This window comes from Hyla sarda, chromosome 7 (assembly GCF_029499605.1).
Source record: "Hyla sarda isolate aHylSar1 chromosome 7, aHylSar1.hap1, whole genome shotgun sequence".
NCBI classification, from domain to species: domain Eukaryota; kingdom Metazoa; phylum Chordata; class Amphibia; order Anura; family Hylidae; genus Hyla; species Hyla sarda.
The window spans coordinates 153,352,269-153,372,442 of NC_079195.1; the positions used below are offsets into that span (position 1 = coordinate 153,352,269).

Sequence of the window (20,174 nt, forward strand, 5' to 3'; positions counted from 1 at the left end):
ACTAAAGAAATTAGATATGAATATAAATAAAATATAAAATATATAAAATATATCAATAAATTTGTAATGTATTTATAATATGATAATAGAAGGCAAGTCAAGTTACACAGCGTTCTCAATCATCTCATTTAAACCACCAGGGAAAAGGGAACCAAGTGAAAAAATCCAGTATGATTCTCTATTAATTAGCCTTTGAAAACGATTTTTTATAATGGATGGTATAACTTCAATGATTTTTAATTTTAGACAGTCAAAATTCCCGAAGTGGATTTGACATATATGTCGTGAGACACTGTGTAGCATGAATTGCCTTCCCACATTGGACCGATGTTTATTCATGCGGGACCGCACCGTCTGAACGGTGCGGCCCACATACTGCAAATCACAAATACAAGATAAAAGGTAAACCGCATAGCTGCTTTCGCAATCATGCGTTCCCTTAATCCGAAAGACATTTTTCGAAATATTACAAACAAAATTGTGACCTTTTTCTATCATGATACAGCATTTACATCTCATTTTTCCACAAGGGATGGTACCATTATCCTGTCCTACACGATTAGATGTAACGAAACGATTGTTCTTCAGACCGTCACTAGGGGTCACCAGATTCCGCAGATTTTGTGATCTGCGGAATGTGACACCTGGGTGGTCAGACAAAATATCTTTAAGAATCGGATCACCTTTTAATATGTACCAATATTTATTAAGTCCAAATAATTAAGAAGAAAGTACAGGCAACTCACCACGTTGTAGTAACTTCGTGTTTATTACTGGGACATGCAGGTAAAGCGGCTCCACGCCACACCGGGATGCCGAACACTAGTGCGTTAACCGATGACAGCTGTTTCTTTCCTTTCAGGAACTTCAACAGATCGTCTCCATTCACCTGTGCACGTGACTATATATCTCCTCCTTCATTTGTGACGTCGTGCCGAGGTGAGCGGAGCTTCAATCTTACAAATAGATTTACCAATATTAAATTTATAGAAAAATTACTTATAAAACATAACATAATTGTATATAAGTGAAAATAGCATTTCTGCTGTGGTAAAAGACTGTTTAAAACCGGGCTAGTAAAAACAGAACCATTTGTAACCAAACCGATGTTCAGAGAAAGACTCCCATATCTATTCTATCATTTAACGCCCTCATGTCTTGAGCTCCCATCCTCAATATCCAACGGGCTTCTATTTCTCTTAATTTTTTCACGTTGTCTTGATCTGGTTTTATTTTGACTTTTTCTATGCCTAAGAATTTTATGTTTTTGATGTTTCCTGCATGTTCAGAGACCACATGTTCTATCAGTCGCGGTGAACCTTTTTTTGTCACTATAGAGTGCATGTGTTCTCTGAATCTGATATTCATGGGTCTGATTGTACTGCCTATGTAAAATCTCATACATTCACATATGATTGCATATATTACATTTTTGGATCTGCAACACATAAAATCTGTTATTTCTCTAGTAATGCCCCCTATGTTTATACTGTTGCCAGTTATAAAGTGGTGGCACCAGTTGCAATTTCCACATTTTTTATTTCCTCTGATTATTGATTTATTTAACCAGTTTTCTTCTGTTGTTCTTTTTTCGGTTATTTTACTTTTTACTAATTCGTCTTTTAAATTTTTTGTTCGCTTAAACGCTATCATGGGTTTTTCTATTTTTATTTTACCAAGAATCTGGTCTCTTTCTATTAAATGCCAGTTTGTGTATATAGATCTTTTTATTAATTCATGCATGGGACTATATTTAAATGTAAATGTAAACCTCTCTTTCTTTATGTCCTCATCTTTTATTTTAGTGTGTTTTCTGTGTCTCCTATTTTTTAATAGTGTGCTTCTGTCAATTTTTTAACTCTTTCTAGTGTGTTTTTTAACATTTGAGGTGGATACCCCCTATCTTCTAACCGTTGTATCAATTCATCGGCCTGAGTATTAAATGCCTCTTCTGTGCTATTTATTCGTCTCAATCTGAGTAGTTGTCCGTATGGTATTGCTTCTTTTGTGTGGGAGGGATGGTAGCTTTTATAATGTAGTAGGGTGTTGCTTGCGGTTTGTTTTCTGTACCCTATTGTAGCGAGTGTGTTGTTTTGTTTTTTTATAAGAACGTCCAGAAATTCTAGTTCTGTATTGCTATATTTGGAGGTAAAAGCCATATTCATTTGGTTAGTATTAAGATATTCAACGAATCTCTCAAAGTCTTTAGGAGAACCCTTCCAGAGCATGAACACGTCGTCTACAAAACGTGAATAGTGTCCGATATGCTCTAGGAAGGGATTTTCAACTGTAAAGACATATTTTTCCTCAAAAACCGCAAGATACAGGTTAGCTAGTGTGCACGAGACCGGGGTCCCCATTGCGGTCCCACCCCTTTGGGCGTACCAATGTTCCCCAAATTGGAAGACATTATTTTTCAGAATAAACTCTATTGATTCACAGACAAAGTTTACAAAATCTTCAGATTTTCCTGTCCGTATTAGGATTTCTCTAATGCAGTCGACGGCTTAATAAAAAGATCTATATACACAAACTGGCATTTAATAGAAAGAGACCAGATTCTTGGTAAAATAAAAATAGAAAAACCCATGATAGCGTTTAAGCGAACAAAAGAAGAACAGAAGAAAACTGGTTAAATAAATCAATAATCAGAGGAAATAAAAAATGTGGAAATTGCAACTGGTGCCACCACTTTATAACTGGCAACAGTATAAACAAGGGGGGCATTACTAGAGAAATAACAGATTTTATGTGTTGCAGATCCAAAAATGTAATATATGCAATCATATGTGAATGTATGAGATTTTACATAGGCAGTACAATCAGACCCATGAATATCAGATTCAGAGAACACATGCACTCTATAGTGACAAAAAAAGGTTCACCGCGACTGATAGAACATGTGGTCTCTGAACATGCAGGAAACATCAAAAACATAAAATTCTTAGGCATAGAAAAAGTCAAAATAAAACCAGATCAAGACAACGTGAAAAAATTAAGAGAAATAGAAGCCCGTTGGATATTGAGGACGGGAGCTCAAGACATGAGGGGTTTAAATGATAGAATAGATATGGGAGTCTTTCTCTGAACATCGGTTTGGTTACAAATGGTTCTGTTTTTACTAGCCCGGTTTTAAACAGTCTTTTACCACAGCAGAAATGCTATTTTCACTTATATACAATTATGTTATGTTTTATAAGTAATTTTTCTATAAATTTAATATTGGTAAATCTATTTGTAAGATTGAAGCTCCGCTCACCTCGGCACGACGTCACAAATGAAGGAGGAGATATATAGTCACGTGCACAGGTGAATGGAGACGATCTGTTAAAGTTACTGAAAGGAAAGAAACAGCTGTCATCGGTTAACGCACTAGTGTTCGGCATCCCGGTGTGGCGTGGAGCCGCTTTACCTGCATGTCCCAGTAATAAACACGAAGTTACTACAACGTGGTGAGTTGCCTGTACTTTCTTCTTAATTATTTGGATTTGCATTCATCCTATCACTATCGCAGTACATGAGCACCACCACATGAAGATACGCTGCTAGCTAGAGTACGCACACAGACTGTGTAAGGGAGAATATATAGAGGGAGAGCAGTGCCAGCACTTCACTTTCTGTTGTGAAGTCTTGTCAATATTTATTAAGTATTGTTTTTATCTTGGGTGCTGCGCAATTAAAATTGGTGACGAAATTGTGACTATAATTCTTATTGGATTTTTTACTATTTTTACAATCAATTTTACATTTATCAAATGTAAGATTTATAATTTCTTTCTTAATATTATTCGCAACAGTTTTATCAATTATCAAATCCTCTTGCCGTTGTCCCTTAGCCTGATTGAAAGCTTTATTTAGAATCGATTTTGGATAATTTTTCTCTCTAAAGCGATTCTGTAAAATATGCGATTGTTCCAAAAAGTCAGAATTAGATGTACAATTTTTTCTGATACGCAAATATTGCCCATAGGGCACATTACGAATCCACTGGGGATAATGGGAACTATTGAAATCCAACAGGCTATTTATGTCCACTGGTTTAAAAAATATTTTTGTTTTTATACGGCCATCCGAATCCTTTCTGAGTTGAAGATCAAGAAAATCAATAGAGGAAGAAGAGCAGTGTATAGTGAATTTTAAACCCCAGGTGTTCAAATTAAGAGTGTCAACAAAATCTTGTGCTTGAGAGAAAGAGCCTGTCCAAATAATGAACAGGTCATCAATATATCGCCTATAAAAGGCGACATACTGATTAAAAACAGGGGACTGTGCGATATGAGAGGACTCGAAACGAGAGGACCAAATTAGCATAACTAGGGGCGAATCGAGTCCCCATCGCACAGCCCCTGCATTGTCTGTAAACAATGTCATTAAAACTAAAAATGTTGTGTTCTAAAATAAAAAAAATAGATTCAATAATAAACAGTGCTTGGGTGAGTGAAAAATTACCATCTGAAAGGAGAACCTCCTTTATGGCCGCTAAACCTATAGAGGTGGTAATATTAGAATAAAGTGCACAAACATCGAGTGTCAAAAACAAAAAATCAGTATCTTTAAGATAGGAGGGAAGAGAAAGAGAATCACACTAGGAGCGCTCTCCTTGTTTGTACATTGTATAGGAAATAGGCAGAGATCGAGCACAGCGCTTGTGCGCGCGCGGCGTGCGGAAATTTATATATCCCTGCCCGCCTTGCATCTCCCTCTCCTTATTCGTGTGAACGCACGTTCCGGACCACGCTGCCCAGCCAGCATTGGTTCGAACGTTCTGATCGTCAGGGGGGGAAAGTAATCCTGAGCCATAGAGGGGGCACCTAGTGGTCAGGTTTACAAACGTAAAAAAAAAACACATAAAACATGATTATTTTTTTAAAATAAAATATATTAGAATTTTTTTTTTTATGAGAGCACCCATTTAAGTATATATTTATACATAGGTGCACAAAATGAACAAAACCATTAAGAACAAAACCATGAAAACATGATTTTCACACAAAAACTAAAACATAATGAATATTTACTGCAAATCAGTGAGACTTCTGCTGTTGTCTTTCAGAGACCAGTTCAGAAATGCTTTACCTTGGCAAGTGCCACTCTCATGTCATTTTCGCAACAATGGCAGTGTTCCCTTACATTAGGCAGGCAGTGTTCCCCCACATTAGGCAGACAGAGTTCCCCCACATTAGGCAGGCAGTGTTCCCCCACATTAGGCAGACAGAATTCCCCCACATTAGGCAGACAGAATTCTCCCACATTAGGCAGACAGAGTTCCCCCACATTAGGCAGACAGAGTTCCCCCACATTAGGCAGGCAGTGTTCCCCCACATTAGGCAGGCAGTGTTCCCCCACATTAGGCAGGCAGTGTTCCCCACATTAGGCAGGCATTGTTCCCCCACATTATCAGTGGCATCTCCAGCATTCATATTTAGGGGGTGGGGGCACATGGTGGGCCAGTGACAAGAGTGGGGGGGCAATTTGAAAACGTGTGTGTGTATGTGTATATATATATATTTTTTATATATACATATCATAAATAAATACATACACACTGTGCAGAACATGTTTAATGAAAAAAAAAATGTAAAAAGATTTAATTTAAAATCTTCATACATTCTTGTTGCACAATGATTTTTTTTTTCGTTTTTGCCGTAGATTTTTGGGTAAAATGACTGATGTCACTACAAAGTAGAATTGGTGGCGCAAAAAATAAGCCATCATATGGATTTTTATGTGCAAAATTGTAAGGGTTAGGATTTTAAAAAGGTGAGGAAAAAACAAAAGTGCAAAAACAGAAAAACGCTATGTCCTTAAGGCGTTAAAACCTTTGGACACTACCATCTAAAGTGTTAATGTCAAACATCAGCCTGATTGGTGATGTCTGGCATTAGCCGAGGGTTCTAGCTAATGATTTATACAACACAGTGGGAGCAGGCACTGTGCGTACACATACGCCTTGCGTCCTTAGCTCTCATTTACACGGATGGATCCCCAGCATATTTTACGCTGTGGATCCCCCGACAATGGACCCTACAGTGCTGCCTCTATCTGTGCCTGCTCATACCGGCAATCCTCCGCTACGAGCAGACACGCTTTGATGTGTATACACATCGCAGCTGCTCTCGGCCTAGCTCAGAGAGCAGGAGCGGCCATGATGTGTGCGATTATACACATCAAAAGCGTGTCTGCTCGTAGCGGAGGAGATGGAGGCAGCACTGTAGGGTCCATTGTCAGTGGATCTGCAGCGTAAAATGCACTGTGGATTCACCCCTGAATGAGCCCTTAGGGTACGTTCACACATACAGGATCTGCTGTATATTTTCTGCAGCTGATTTTGCTACCAATTGAAGCTAATGGGTTGCAAAATCAGCTGCACAAAATATGCAGCAAAAATATGCAGCTGATCCTGCACATGTGATTTAAAGGGGCTTAATGATAAACTAGCAGTGTGTTCACATGTTGTCCTTCCAGAGGGGTCACTTTCCCTCCTCCAGTGTCCACAGGTCACCAACAGGTCACATTACCAGAAAAATTTATGGAAAAATCGTGGCAAAAATTGTGCGGTTTTACAGCGATTTACGAAAAATTGCGGTAAAAACGTGCAATTTTGCCGCGATTTTTCCCAAAAATTCTTCTGATAATGTGACCTGTGGACACTGAAGGAGGGAAAGTGACCCCAATGGACTGCTACTATACAAATAACACATGACCCAGCCCCAGGATATACTGTTGATCAGGGGGGAGAGAGGGAGGACACGGGACATCACTCACCTCACATGAAGCTGCTCTCTGTTCCGGAGGCCTGTCAGCTCTGCCCCGTCCTCTCCTGTGCTGGGGGCGGAGCCATCATCAGGTACCTTCATCCCTGCTCTGCCTGTCTCTGCTAATGATACGCAGACCAGGAGCAGCGCAGGGATATCCCCAGCAGCACCCAGCCGGTCAGTCCACCCCTGGCCCCGATACTAGTATCGGGACATCCCTATTTATTTTAAATGGGCGGGGGGGGGGGGGGCACAAGGGGGGGCATGGCCTGATCTAGGGGGGGCCATGGCCCCCTCTGCCCCTCCCCTAGCGACGCCACTGCACATTATGTAGGCCGGTGGTCTTCAACCTGCGGACCTCCAGATGTTGCAAAACTACAACTCCCAGCATGCCCGGACAGCCAACGGTCCACAGATTGAAGACCACTGATGTAGGCAGTGATCCCCCACAGACATACAGCCTCCAGCCATATACAGTGTATGGCTGGAGGCTGTATGCCTGTGAACTGCCCACTTCAGTGCTCTGACCACCGCTATAGCAGTAGGTCTCGGGACCGGTGGTCGGAGCACCGAAGATGACGTGCCGTTGGTCACTTACCAAGCTGGACAGCGCATGTCTTCCTCCTTCTCTATCCTCCAGTCCTCGGCGCCTTCGTTTCCATGGGCGCATGGACTAGGTCCCGGCGGCCCTGCGTTTTTAAACTTAACGCGGGGCCGCAGGGAGTTAATAGTGAATTGCCCCGTTGCTACAGGATGGGCAAACACCAGCTCTGCTCAGGGCCCCGGGCAAGCTCGGGGCCCCAAGCAATTGCTTGGTTTTCCTGTCCTGTTGTGACCTCCCCCCGCCGAACCCCTGGGACTGACTCACCGAACCCCTGGGGTTCGATCAAACCGAGGTTAAGAACCACTAACTTAACAGGTACTAGTGTAGGGTATAGAGTTAGAGCTTTGCTTTTTTTTTTTTTTTTTTAAAGAAAATCATCTAGAGTAGGTTAGTTTAGCAGATAGTTTTTAGTGTAGGGTAGTATAGTGTAGGATTTAGGTGTGTTTTATTGTTTTAGTTTAGTGTCTGTGTTAAAAAAAAAAAAAAGCATTAGGTTTAGTTTTCAGTTATTTTTTTCTTGTTTAGTTTGTGTAGTTAGTAGTGTCTGTGTCCGTGTCTGTGTGATTGTCTTTGTTGTATAAAAAAAAAAAAGTTTATTATTAGGTTTAGTTTTTAGTTAGCTCTTTATTGTTTAGTTGTTGTAGTTAGTAGTGTCTGTGTCTGCATGATTGGAAAGTATTGGATATAATCCAGGAAAACAGGAATTACCATGCGGCGCTTCTCCTGCTAGGACAGATGCAGCCACCAGTCCATATAATAATGAATGAGTTCTTTATTTTGCAACTTCAAGTTTCGAGCTTGTACTGAGCTCTTCGTCAATCATATGATATGACACATCATATGCCTGACAAAGAGCTCAGTACGAGCTCGCATGGTAATTCCTGTTTTCCTGGATTATATTCAATACTTTCTGCTACCCATCCAGTGACCGAGAGGAACCTGGAAAGGAAACCGGGGCTGCTGACCTCCATTTCATCTTGCGAGTCTAAATGCCTGCTGAGGTGTTGTGCTCTAAGCACAACACAATCCGGTAAGCCTCCCAATTTTGCGCAATATTTTTTTTGTATTTTTCATACGTGTCTGCGTGATTGTCTTTGGTGTTTAAAAAAAGAAACAAAAAAAATAAATAAAAAGTTTATTAGTGTTAGGTTTAAGTGTTCGTCTCTTCGTCAGTGCTCAGGACCTTTTGAAAGGGATGATGGAGGAGGAGGACGGGTTGCAGCTGTCAGTTCCCCAGTGACATCCCTTCCAACTGGTGCGTGTGGTTTTATCCAACAAACCCCAGCACCTAGTCACACCCAGGCATCAGCGAGGGGACAGCGGAGCCAGGTCAGGGGCTCCATGTCTGCTGTTCCCCTCAGTCCACCACAGTTTGGCCCTGGGTCGGACATATCTGGGGGCAAAGAGGAGGGTGACCCAGAATGGTTCACAGCAGCAATGACGAGGAAGGTAGGCACGCTAGGGAAACAGTGTGCCAGGTCACCAGGGAGACCAGTGTCATGGGCTCCACTGGTAATGGCAGCAAGAGGAGGCAGCAGAAGCCAGTTCCACCTGTGCGCACATAGCCCGAACAGGGGCAAGTCAGCACCACCCCATCTGACAGGAGGTCAGTGCTGAAATCACTTGTTTGGGCTTACTTCACCCTGGTAGCAGATGATGCTTCTATAGGCATTTATCAGCTGTGCAATTCCAGGGTGAGGAGAGGGAGGACTTTGGCTCGGCTGGGTACCACTGCCCCTACCCAGCACCTGAGGGTCAACCACTGGCGGGAGTGGGAACAGATGCAGGGTGGTGGTAGCAGCACCACCAGCAGTGTGCAGGGGACAGCAGCTCCTGCCACTCTATTGCAGACACCCCAACCCCATCCAGTCATGCGTTCTCATTCCCCCCACTCCCTCTCATAGAGGTACTGGTACCGGCAGCCAGACCTATGCCTCCACTGCACCCTCCTCTAGGTCCTCCACTGCTGTCTGACACCAGCTGTCGGTTGCCTACGCGTTTGAACGCACGGCGCCCTACCCCCTCTCCTGGGGACCAGCACGTGCGTTCACTCAATGGGCTCCTGGCAAGGGTTATCGCCCAACATCTGCTGCCCATTAATCTTGTGGACAGCAATCCATTCCGGCATATGGAGCAGGCCCAACCCAGATGGCGTGTCCCCAGCCACCATTTCTTCACCAGGGCCGGCGTCCCTGCCCTACACCATCAGATTGTTCAGAATGTATCCGTCGCTGGATCATGCTGTCAACGACAGGGTGCATCTGACAATGGATGGTTGGACCAGCAGACATGGGCAGGGACAATATCGGAGTTTTATTGCCCATTGGGTTTCCCTCAGAGACCTCCCACAAGCCATTCTCCCACAAGCCATTGTCTCCACAGCTGCTGAGCCCCCCAGCAAGTGTCCCCGTAGCTATGCAAGTGTGGGGCGCATTCGCTGCCTGGCCGTGCTCCAGCTTGTGAGTCTAGGGGAATGAAGACACACTGGACCTGATGTTCTGACCGCACTACAGTTTCATGTCCAGAAGTGGGTTCAGTCCAGGGGTGGGGCAGCTCCCACCAGGAGCAGCAGCGACAGCAGCAGGAGGACCAAGAGGTGATTGTCCTGGGCAGTCAGAAAGAGTCACAGCGAGATGTCCTCTTCCCCATAGCTGCCCACATGCCTCAGGAGGGCCCTCCGGATCATTGCCATTAAGGAGAGGGATGATTATTGGTTGGCCACCCTTTTAGACCCCCACTGCAAGGGGAAACTGGAGCAGTTCATGCCAGCCGGCTGGAGGCAGGACCGGATGCATGAACTGCAGTCCTGTCTCATCAGCCGGTTGGGGCAGGCAACTCCCTGCCCTCCAGTTCTCCCTGCCCATCTCACCTAGCAGGTGGCTGGACCCAGCAGCACCTGCCGAGTAGGTGACCTTCTGGGTGAGATGAGGCTGTTCTACCAGCCTGCGCAGCCCAGCAGCAGCAGTAGCAGTCACCACCAGAGGCTGGCCCGCATGGTGGTAGACTACATGCGGTCCGTTGGTGCTTCCCAACATGAGCACTGACGACCCCATGGAGTACTGGGTTGCCAGGCTGGACACCTGCCGCGAGCTCGCTCAGTATGCGCTGGAGTTACTGTCCTGCCCCCCCTCCAGCGTACTGTCTGAGCGGACATTCAGCGTGGAAGGTGGGGTGGTCACAGACAAGCGGACCTGTCTATCCACAGACTCACATTCATTAAAATGAATGAGTCCTGGAACGGCGGCGACTTCTTGGCCCCCGCCGTTGGTTCTGGGCGCTGAAGGGTCCCTTGTCAATCCCTCTCCCTCCAATGATACCGTTGTTTTTTAACTATTTATTTATTTATTTATATTTTTGTATATATCTAAGAATATTTTTTATTTTTTTTTGTAAACAGGTATGATTTTTCTTTATTTTTAAATGTTTTTATGAAATTATCTCTGTTTTTAATCATTAATGAATTTGTTTATTTATTCGTTTATTGATGAATTTATTTATTGATTAATATATTGATAAATGTATTTCAATATATCTGTATATATGATTTTAATTATTTATTTATTTATGTATCTATCTATGAATTTATTTATCAATCAATGAGTTTATCGATTTTTCCAATTATTGAACATCTTATTTAATTATTTGGTGAACACACTGCCCACACCGACACTGTCATACAGCGTAGCGGAGTTTGTAGTCTGTTCAGAAGGCACTATGGGGGAGATTTATCAAAGCCTGTGCAGAAATAAAGTTGTCCAGTTGCCCATAGCAACCAATCAAATTCATTTTCATGGGCCTTCCTAAAAATTTAAGAAGCAAGCTGATTGGTTGCTATGGGCAACTGGGCAAGTTTCACTCTGCACAGGTTTTGATAAATCTCCCCCAATGTGTTCACCAAGACACCCAGAAGACATTGTTGTACGGTTTTCATTAATCTAACAGATCTCGAAAGAGATGAATCAGAGCTGCATTTGTTTTCTGGATTACGTTTACTTGCAGTTCTATGTATTGGTTAATAACATAACAATATTAAAAAAAGAAAGCACACGTTTTAACCAAATAACATTTTTTATAAACAAGAATAAAAGAAAAAAAAAAAAAAAAGCAACCAAATACGCCTCTAAGGCAACTCCTTTAATTTTTTATGGAGGTCCGCAAGCTTCTGCATCCTATTTGGTTGCCTCTCCTCCATCCTCCTTATATCGCCATCCAGAAGGCGCTGTTGCTGCAGGATCCTCCTTTGTTGCTCCATCATCCTCCTTTGTTACCTTTGTATTTTAGCAAGTTCAGCATTTTGGTCCTGCTGAATTCGGGTCATCTCCTTTTCTATTTCTGCTAAAACTGTTAGGATAAAAAAAAAAAGAAATGTAAAATTGCTTTCAATGAAGATTAAAATGTAATTGTGTAGAGTACTCGTAATAGCACTGACAATACATAACATTAAAATATACTGAACTAACACTAACTAATCAACTATATTATCTTCATAAATACCATTAACAAATTAATTGTTATTTATAGAGATGAGCAAATCAAACCGGACAAATCTGAATTTGTTTGGAATTTCCAGAGAAAGATCTTTACTACAGTGAATCAATTCACTTGAAGCACACATCATTGCAGGCAGGCAGATAGACAGGGACAGTAGAGAGAGAGTTCACTTTATGTTGTTACTGTACCGGCGTATATTACACCAAAGCTAATAGGGGCCAGTTAGTGTGAGCACTAAAAGACCTATTCACCTACTTTTAACGCCTAATTCCAGTTTAACCCCTTAAGGACACATGACGTTCTCATACGTCTCCATTTCCGAGTCCTTAAGGACACATGACGTATGAGAACGTCATGTGTTTTACCGGCCCCCCGCAACCATCTGGAGCGGAGCCGGTCCCCGATGCCTGCTGAAATCGTTCAGCAGGCATCGGGGCATATCGCCCAGGGGGGTCATTATGACCCCCCATGTCGGCGATGGCCGCAGATCGCTGGACAATTCAGTCCAGCGATCTGCGGCGGATTCCGGGTCAATCGGGTCTCCAGTGACCCGGTGACCCGGAATTATTGGCTGATCGGGGCCGTCAGAGACGGCCCCGAACAGCCATAGCCAGCAGGGGTGAGGTGGCACTGGTGCCACCTCACGATCGCCCTGATTCGTCGGCCGGATTACCGGCCGACCAATCAGGGCGCCTGCTGCGGGTGTCACTCCCGCAACCCGCTCCGCCCCTCTTCCGGAGGACGTGAGCGGGTGCGGGACGTGCACCCCGGGTGCTGGGGACCCCGATCCCCGGCGCCCCTGTTGGGATCGGGGCCCCAGGAGCAGCGGCGGCGGCGGAGACGACGAGGGACTGACCTGGTGCGGCGAGGATCGTTGGAGGTGAGTGACAGCCTCCTGCTGTTGCTTAGCAACAGCTCCCAGCATGCAACAAGGGCATGCTGGGAGCTGTAGTTATGCAACAGCAGGAGGCAGACCACCACAACTCCCAGCATGCCCTTATGGGCATGCTGGGACTTGTAGTTTTGCAACAGCTGGAGGCACATTCTTTCTATGGAAAAGTGTACCTTCAGCTGTTGTGTAACTACAACTCCCAGCTTGCACAAACAGCTCAAGTGCATGCTGGGAGTTGTAGTAGTGCATCTGGTGGTTGCATAACTACAACTCCCAGCATGCCCGTTGGCTGTCGGTGACTGCTGAGAGTTGTAGTTTTGCAACAGCTGAAGGCACACTGAGTTAAGTAGTAAACCAGTGTGTCTCCAGCTATTGCATAACTACAATCCCCAGCATCCCCAGCCAAAGTAGTATGCCTCCAGCTGTTGCATAACTACAACACCCAGCATGCCCTTCCGCTGTCCGTACATGCTGGGGGTTGTAGCTTTTGCAACAGCTGAAGGCACACTGGTTGCAAAACACTGAGTTTGTTACCAAACTCGGTGTTTCACAACCAGTGTGCCTCCAGCTGTTGCAAAACTACAACTCCCAGCATGCACTGATAGACCGTACATGCTGGGAGTTGTAGTTTTGCAACAGCTGGATGTTCCCCCCCCCAATGTGAACGTACAGGGTACACTCACATGGGCGGAGGATTACGGTTAGTATCCGGCTGCAAGTTTGAGGTGCGGCAAAATTTCTGCAGCAGCTCAAACTGCCAGCGAGAAACTACTGTGAACCCCCCGCCCATGCGACTGTACCCTAAAAACACTACACTACACTAACACAAAATAAAATAAAAGGTAAAAAACACTACATATACACATACCCCTATACAACCCCCCTCCCCAATAAAAATGAAAATGTCTGGTACGCCACTGTTTCCAAAACGGAGCCTCCAGCGGTTGCAAAACTACAACTCCCAGCATGCACTGATAGACCGTACATGCTGGGAGTTGTAGTTTTGCAACAGCTGGATGTTCCCCCCCCCCCCCCCCCCCCCAATGTGAACGTACAGGGTACACTCACATGGGCGGAGGATTACAGTAAGTATCCGGCTGCAAGTTTGAGCTGCGTCAAATTTTCTGCCGTAGCTCAAACTGCCAGCGAGAAACTACTGTGAACCCCCGTCCATGCGACTGTACCCTAAAAACACTACACTACACTAACACAAAATAAAATAAAAGGTAAAAAACACTACATATACACATACCCCTATACAACCCCCCTCCCCAATAAAAATGAAAAACGTCTGGTACGCCACTGTTTCCAAAACGGAGCCTCCAGCTGTTGCAAAACAACTACTCCCAGTATTGCCAGATAGCCGTTGACTGTCCAGGCATGCTGGGAGTTTTACAACAGCTGGAGGCACCCTGTTTGGGAATCACTGGCGTAGAATACCCCTATGTCCACCCCTATGCAAGTCCCTAATTTAGGCCTCAAATGCGCATGGCGCTCTCACTTTGGAGCCCTGTCGTATTTCAAGGCAACAGTTTAGGGCCACATATGGGGTATCGCCGTACTCGGGAGAAATTGGGCTTCAAATTTTGGGGGGTATTTTCTGCTATTACCCTTTTAAAAAATGTAAAATTTTTGGGAAAACAAGCATTTTAGGTAAAAAAAATATATATTTTTTTACATATGCAAAAGTCGTGAAACACCTGTAGGGTATTAAGGTTCAAATTACCCCTTGTTACGTTCCCCAAGGGGTCTAGTTTCCAAAATGGTATGCCATGTGTTTTTTTTTTGCTGTCCTGGCACCATAGGGGGTTCCTAAATGCGGCATGCCCCCAGAGCAAAATTCGCTTTCAAAAAGCCAAATGTGACTCCTTCTCTTCTGAGACCTGTAGTGCGCCAGCAGAGCACTTTTCACACCCATATGGGGTGTTTTCTGAATCGGGAGAAATTGGGCTTCAAATTTTGGGGGGTATTTTCTGCTATTACCCTTTTTAAAATTGTAAAAATTTTGGGAAACCAAGCATTTTAGGTAAAAAAAATATATATTTTTTTACATATGCAAAAGTCGTGAAACACCTGTAGGGTATTAAGGTTCACATTACCCCTTGGTACGTTCCCCGAGGGGTCTAGTTTCCAAAATGGTATGCCATGTGTTTTTTTTTGCTGTTCTGGCACCATAGGGGCTTCCTAAATGCGGCATGCCCCCAGAGCAAAATTTGCTTTCAAAAAGCCAAATGTTACTCCTTCTCTTCTGAGACCTGTAGTGCGCCAGCAGAGCACTTTTCACCTCCATATGGGGTGTTTTCTGAATCGGGAGAAATTGGGCTTCAAATTTTGGGGGGTATTTTCCGCTATTACCCTTTTTAAAAATGTAAACATTTTGGGAAAACAAGCATTTTAGGTAAAAAAAAATTTTTTTTTTTACATATGCAAAAGTCGTGAAACACCTGTAGGGCATTAAGGTTCACGTTACACCTTGTTACGTTCCCCGAGGGGTCTAGTTTCCAAAATGGTATGCCATGTGTTTTTTTTTTGCTGTTCTGGCACCATAGGGGCTTCCTAAATGCGGCATGCCCCCAGAGCAAAATTTGCTTTCAAAAAGCCAAATGTGACTCCTTCTCTTCTGAGACCTGTAGTACACCAGCAGAGCACTTTTCACCCCCATGCGAGGTGTTTTCTGTATCGAGAGAAATTGGGCTTCAAATTTTGGGGGGTATTTTCTGCTATTACCCTTTTTAAAAATGTAAAATTTTTGGGAAACCAAGCATTTTAGGTAAAAAAAATATATATTTTTTTTACATATGCAAAAGTCGTGAATCACCTGTGGGGTATTAAGGTTCACTTTACCCCTTGTTACGTTCCCTGAGGGGTCTAGTTTCCAAAATGGTATGCCATGTGTTTTTTTTTGCTGTCCTGGCACCATAGGGGCTTCCTAAATGCGGCATGCCCCCCAAAAACCATTTGTCGCTCCTTCCCTTCTGAGCCCTCTACTGCGCCCGCCGAACAATTAACATAGACATATGAGGTATGTGCTTACTCGAGAGAAATTGGGTTTCAAATACAAGTAAAAATTTTCTCCTTTTTATCCCTTGCAAAAATTCAAAAATTGGGTCTACTAGAACATGCGAGTGTAAAAAATGAAGATTTTGAATTTTCTCCTTCACTTTGCTGCTATTCCTGTGAAACACCTAAAGGGTTAATACACTTACTGAATGTTTTTTTGAATACTTTAGGGGGTGTAGTTTTTATAATGGGGTCTTTTATGGGGTATTTCTAATATGAAGACCCTTCAAATCCACTTCAAAACTGAACTGGTCCCTGAAAAATAGTGAGTTTGAAAATTTTGTGAAAAATTTCAAAATTGCTACTGAACTTTGAAGCCCTCTGGTGTCTTCCAAAAGTAAAAACTCATAAATTTTATGATGCAAACATAAAGTAGACATATTGTATATGTGAACCCCAAAAAAATATATTTTGAATATCCATTTTCCTTACAAGCAGAGAGCTTCAAAGTTAGAAAAATGCAAAATTTTCATTTTTTTCATCAAATTTTGGGATTTTTCACCAAGAAAGGATGCAAGTTACCATTAAATTTTACCACTAAGTTAAAGTAGAATATGTCACGAAAAAACAATCTCGGAATCAGAATGATAACTAAAAGCATTCCAGAGTTATTAATGTTTAAAGTGACAGTGGTCAGAATTGCAAAAAACGCTCCGGTCCTTAAGGTATAAAATGGCCTGGTCCTTAAGGGGTTAAACATCATGTGGCATATTTTCCTATCCGAAGTGTAATGTACGCAGTAAAGAGAAATAAAAACTGTGTGCAGCTCACAGCTACAGAGCTCAGAGGCTAGATCATATGTTCACCTATACTCCTATGTGCTATTATAAAGAATAGATAAATAAAACCGAAATCCGAAAAAACTCCTTGACCTCACCTGAGATACTGGTGCATGATTGTGGTATGATAATAAAATATATAACATATCTAAAAATATGAGGCAGGGGTCATGTATTAGTACCCTGAAACGCGTTTAGATTGTGGACTTTTGAATACGCACTATTCCTGCAAGAAATTTGCCACCTTTTGAAAAGCTATTTATCTGTTGCCCGGACAGAATAGCAGCATCCCGTTCATGCACTTTCAATCAAACAGCCGGCCTTTGATTCCAACATCTCACCCCACGTGGACCTTCTCCTGACGTCAGACGCCACTCCACTGGAGCTCCAGTCTTGCCGATCGGAGCAACAAGTGTTTCTTCTCTGTTAACAAAAATGGAGTGTGGCAGCGGTGCAGTGTAGACGGTGTGTTAGAATCCATCGTACGGCATGTCGTAGAATGTTGCCAGCCATCCTCCCGCTGTCAGAGCTGACCTTATACAGGACGTCCACAACGTATTTGCTGAGATTATCAATAAGTACTTCTATATGCCATTATTATTAATCCCCCCCCCTTGATCCAGCATATATATTTTATGCCTATAATATACATTATAATTGCAGTAATAATGTGTATCTACAGTTTTTCATTTGTTATTTAAAATAAATGTTATTTAAATTTTAAACACGGTCTCCTCATATATATATTTTTTATATTTTATTATCATACCACAATCATGCACCAGTAACTCTGGTGAGGTCCTTGAGGTTTCGTTTTTTGGTTTTATTTATCTAATCTAAGTGTAATATATTTTTAACATTTTTTCTAGTGAAACTCATAGGGGCCAGTTATTGTTAAAGGCCATAAATACCTCCAGGCTGTGTCATTCAGCCACTATATTAATCTCCTCATGCTGCTGGCACATAAAATGAAACTGTTAATGTTCATCTATTTAAAAACTTAAATTTAAATTTAAAAAAATATCTTTAATCTTTTCAATTGTGATGGCCTATGGTCTCGTCAGGCTGCTGCCACCTCAAGCCTGAGTGATTCTGCCACTATATGGTCTACTCATGCTGCTGTCAACTCCAGGCTGAGTCATTGAGACGCTATATGGTCTACTCATTATGCGGCCTATGTCATTCTGCCACTAAATGGTCTACTCATGCTGCTGCCACCTCAAGCCTGAGTGATTCTGCCACTATATGGTTTCCTACTGATGCTGCCACCTAATGCCTATGTCATTCTGCCACTATATGGTCTACTCATTATGCTGCCACCTCAATCCTGTGTCATTCTGCCACTATATGGTCTACTCATGCTGCGGTCAACTCCAGGCTGAGTCATTCAGCCACTATATGGTCTACTCATGCTGCTGCCACCTAAAGCCTATGTCATTATGCCATTATATGGTCTACTCATTATGCTGCCACCTTAATCCGGTGTCATTCTGCCACTATATGGTCTACTCATGCTGCTGCCACCTCAAGCCTGATTAGAATCGAACTGAATTTTCTTCTGAATATTTGGTATATCCGCTGAATGACATTTTTAAAAACTTTGTTCATCTCTAGACTTATTTAGTTGGTTAGTGTTAGTTTAGTATACTTAAATGTTATTTAGTTGGTTAGTTTGTGATAGCTATGTAGAGTATAATGTGATTTAGTTATGTAATTAATCGTTTTTATGTAGATGAATGAATAAGTGTCTAGTGTTATTGTATTATATTACTGTATTGTGTGGTTTTTCCCTTCATTGTTGGCGATTTTTTCTGTACATCTTATGTATATAACAAGTTATAATGTTGTGTTCACATATTTACCCTCCTGGCGGGGGCAGTAGGGAACTTCCTCTGTCATCCCCCACTTTACGTGGTGAAGCTGGTGGTGACCGATGTGATGGACTGGCCACCTCACCATCATGTTCTTTATCATCCTCGTCCTCCTCTTCCTACTCCAACTCCACTACCTCCTCTGCTTCTCTCCTTCTCCTTACAGAGGGTAGTGGAGCTCCTGTAATCACACAATGTTGAGAATGTAGACAAACAACTTACAACTCATAACCAATGCAAATTAGCCCCTTAATGACCTGGCCATTTTCCACCTTTTTAGCAAATTGGACATAAGTCACCTTAAACGGTAGTAAATTTAAAACTATTTTACTTATCATAGCCATTGTGAGATTGTTTGCTTGTCAAATATTGCATTTCAGGACAGTGGGAAAATTCAGGCACAAAATTTCTTTGTTAAAAAAGCCTTTTTTACACAAAATGTGTACTAAGTAATCATTTGTAAAGGGATAAAATACTTATTTTCATAACTGTATATATACATTACATTTGTTTCTCTCACCAACACTCTGTAATGTAAGCATTGTACCTAGGCACTTCCGGGCTCTAATCTTAGTGATCAGATCTATGTTCCTCCTTTTGAGATCTGACCACTTCTTAACGATGGCCAGTTCGGTAAGCCTCCTCCGATGAATGGTCGCCAGCTCATCCTGTACCCTGAGGACAACAGCCTTTTTGTCCACTTGGGACCGGGTCTGGTCATACCCTCTTTGTAGGAATCGCTGCAGGATGAAGATGCAAGTATATTAATTATCACAGCACTATGGCTGTGGCATGTACGTATGGACAGCATAGAAATATATCTCACATTCACATTGCACATCTATTTTCCTGCCTCACACTATATACACCACACACACACACACACACACACACACACACACAGACAGTCTATAGATCAGGGATACTCAACTATTTTTTGTTAGGGTCCACATGTTCAGATCTGGCATCCGATAAAGGTCCAAGGTGAGCGCTAAGGCCTGGTTCACACCTAGCGACCTCAGTGCCATAAAGGAAAGAGCAAACGAGCGACTGAAGTGTGGACCTGAATACTGCCACACACTGTACCCCTGAATATAACACTACTGCACACTGGGCCCCTAAATATAATAATGCCACACACTACACACCCTGAATATAATACTGCCACCCACTGGGCCCCTGGCAAATTACTGCCCCACACTATTCCCCTGCAATATTACTGCCACACACTATTCCCCTGCAATATTACTGCAATATGCTATGCCCCCAAATACATTTTCGACAAACACTGTGCCCTGTACTAACTAATTGTACCTCTCTGCCCAAAAGAATTATTGATACCACTGTGCACCCAGAATTATTAATGCCACCAGAATTAATGATGCCACTTTGCCCCAGAATTAATGATGCCGCTGTGTTCCCAGAATTATTGATGCCGCTGTGCCCCCAGAATTAATGATGCCGCTATGCCCCCAGAATTAACTATGCTGCTGTGCCCCCAGAATTAACTATGCTGCTGTGCCCCCAGAATTAATATTCCCACTGTGCCCCCAGAATTAACGATGCCCATGTGCCCCCAGAATTAAATATGCCGCTGTGCCCCCAGAATTAATATTGCTGCTGTGCCCCCAGAATTAATATTGCCGCTGGGCCCCCAGAATTAATATTGCCGCTGGGCCCCCAGATTTAATGATGCCGCTGTGCCGCCTGAATTAATGATGC

General features: G+C 42.9%; 1 protein-coding gene and 1 long non-coding RNA gene across 2 annotated transcripts in view; one reads left to right on the plus strand and one right to left on the minus strand.

Annotated features, from left to right (window-relative positions):
* The window catches only part of MAT1A (methionine adenosyltransferase 1A), a 363,839-nt gene that overhangs the window by 25,628 nt on the left and 318,037 nt on the right, over window positions 1-20,174 (plus strand). The gene's annotated exons all lie outside the window — the stretch shown is intronic.
* LOC130282593 (uncharacterized) lies at window positions 11,475-19,186 on the minus strand. Its single transcript, XR_008846466.1, has 3 exons — window positions 19,000-19,186; window positions 18,444-18,633; window positions 11,475-11,700 (listed from the first exon to the last, which is right to left on the minus strand). It is a non-coding gene; the product is annotated as an uncharacterized LOC130282593 (long non-coding RNA).